This window comes from Panthera uncia, chromosome E3 (genome assembly GCF_023721935.1).
Source record: "Panthera uncia isolate 11264 chromosome E3, Puncia_PCG_1.0, whole genome shotgun sequence".
In the NCBI taxonomy this organism is placed as follows: domain Eukaryota; kingdom Metazoa; phylum Chordata; class Mammalia; order Carnivora; family Felidae; genus Panthera; species Panthera uncia.
In genome coordinates this window covers 15,593,474-15,596,036 of record NC_064815.1, presented here as the reverse complement: position 1 = coordinate 15,596,036, position 2,563 = coordinate 15,593,474, and the positions used below count along the sequence as shown (strand labels likewise).

Genomic DNA, 2,563 nt, shown 5'->3' with positions numbered 1-2,563 from the left:
CTCGACTTAAACTGGACAGGGATTGCTGGTGGATTGGCTGTGGGGAGGGGTGAGGCCACATGACGAGGGAGCCTGAGGCAGAGAATAACAGACGACTTAGAGCTCAGAAAGCTCAGGTGACACCCTCTGGACTTGTCCCTTTTGCCCACCCTTACCACGTCGTAGGGAAAGGAGACTTGGATGACAGCCTCAGGACAACTCTATGTGGCAGGTGTTTTTAGAACAAGTGAAGAATTCACACGTCAGAGAGGTTAAGATATCTGCCCAAGATCACACAGCAAGCAGGTACAGATGGGGATTTGGACGTGGGTCTGTCTGATTCACTGAGTACCCTGGGCAGGAAGATTTGATGGGGGTCTCTTGCCTTACGTGTCAGCCACAAACTGGGGCTTGTGCTGCCCAGGGAGATCTGCCCTCGAGACAGGCTGCAAGTCACCAACACGGCCAACTGTGGCATGCTGGAATTTGGGCAGAGAAGTGGCCCTGGCAGGAGTTATTGGGGTTTTTAAAATTATTATTATTATTACAGAATTGGGGAACGATGAGGAAAACTAACATCTATAAAGCTCCTTTATTTATTCATTCATCCTTGAGTTAAAAAATCCCTTTCTGGATTCCAGGCTTCTTGCTGGACAGGTCACTTGGATTATCTCATTTTATCCCCCAAACGGACAACCCAGCTGAGGTGAGCTTCGTGCTTCACCCCTGTTTTGCGGGCCTCAGGGAATGAAGGCTCAGAGAGGGGAGTGACACATCCACCTCTTCCCTAAAGCACTTCCCACGGAGTCTCAGGCCAGCTGGGTGTCAGACTGTAGGGTGCCGTGGTTCGAAGCGTGGTGCTGAAATCAGGGCACTTTGTTCAAATCCCGGCTCTCCTTTGATAGAGGCGTGACCTCAGTTTCCACATCTGTCAAATGGGTCAGTAACGGTATCTATCTGAAAGGCTGTTGCACGGATTGATGGAGACGAGGAATACAATTGAACAGAATAAGGGCTCAGGGCACCTTGACCATCACTGTGACCTCCGTTCCTGAAACCAGTGCCAATGCTTTGCGGGAGACTCTTCAGCCATCTCTGAGCTGCTTTAGCAGGTACCAGAGCTGTCACACCTGGTCGGGGGGACAGGTGCAGACGTTACACACAAGTCAGAGTGCAACAGGTGCAGTGGCAATGGGTTCAGATAAGAGCGGTGACAACAGGGTCCCCCGACGCCAGCCCTCTTTAGTGTATCACCTCATGTCATTTATTCCCCAGCACTTATTAGGGTCCAAAATCAGCTTGTGTGCGTTCCTTGGTTGACTTGTCACCTGCCTCCACCACTAAGCACCCTGTCCACCACTGTCCCCTTGCTGTCCAGCAAGCACAGTGCCTGGCCTCAGCAGACACTCAGTAAATACTGACTGAATGCAGGAACGAGTTGTCAGGTGAAATGAAGCCCCACGTGTTAATGTCATGCCTCTGGGCACCAAGGAGGGAGAGAGGAGACAGGTGGGGAGGGGTCGGGTGGGCTCAGCCTCTGAGGCCCCCTGAACCTTGCACACAGCCTGGGTCATCAAGAATGCTGTCAGTGACTGCCCCCTGGGGTCTCTTCAGAGGCTGATTCCCAACACTCCCCCACCAGCTCTGCAGCTATCTGAGGTCAGCTCCCAGGGTTCAAGGGAGAATTGCAGGTGTGGGGGTGGGATGAGGGTCTGGGCAGCTGACTATAGACAAGTGCCCTGGATAACCCTCTGGAGGCCTCAGGGTCTTTATCTGTAGGATGGGAACGGTCACAGCATCTCCTGTCAGCAGCATGGCAGAGCCCTTTAGATAGTGAGCTCTCTGGATGGCCCTTCATGACTTAAAACCTGGGCTCTGACACTTCCTGGCTCTGTGCCCTTAACTCCTCTGGGCCTCAGTTTCCTATCTGCCAAGCGGGACGAATATCACCAACCTCATGGCTTCTGGCCGATAAAACAAGCTCCAGGTACGAAAGGTGCCTGGCAAAGAGAAAGCCCTGGGTCAGTATTAGCCACGCCCCTTCAAGGGTCCCGGACCCCCCCCACCTCGGCCACCGCCAGGCCTGGGTGCTGCTCCTCCATGGGACCCTCTCTAAGCGGCGCCTCCAGCCTCCACTTTCCAAGATCTACCAGTGGCCGCTGGGCTGCAGCAAAGAGCTTCCCTCAGTGCTTCAGACATGCCTCTGAAAAACAGGGAAAAACCTTCTCTGGATTGTTGCCTGCGGCAGACAGTTTAAATTAACTTAAACCGTTTCCTGCTCCCACCCCCATCTCGTTATCCTTTTTCACGGAGGCGAGAAGAGAAAACCTTTGCAGGAGAAGCCACGGGAGACGCTTCTCTCTCTCTTCCCTCCAGCGGATGCCAGACCGGGAGATGCTAAAGTTTGCAGCCGGCGCGCCGCGGCGGGAGTGCGGGCCGCGGCCCCCGGGGCCGGTTGCTAGGGAACGCGCGGGGCGGGGCAGGGCGGGGCGGGGCGGCGCGCGGGCCCGTGCGGCAGTGCCGCGCGCCGCCGCTAGGGTGCAGCAAGGCCCCGCGGATGCCCGGCGCCCGCTCCCGGTCGCGA

At 55.7% G+C, this 2,563-nt stretch overlaps 1 long non-coding RNA gene across 1 annotated transcript; it reads right to left on the bottom strand.

Annotated features, from left to right (window-relative positions):
- Positions 1–552: 552 nt before the first annotated feature.
- On the bottom strand, positions 553–1,980 carry LOC125927991 (uncharacterized). Its single transcript, XR_007459520.1, has 2 exons — positions 1,934–1,980; positions 553–1,109 (listed from the first exon to the last, which is right to left on the bottom strand). It is a non-coding gene; the product is annotated as an uncharacterized LOC125927991 (long non-coding RNA).
- Between the last annotated feature and the right edge of the window lie 583 nt (positions 1,981–2,563).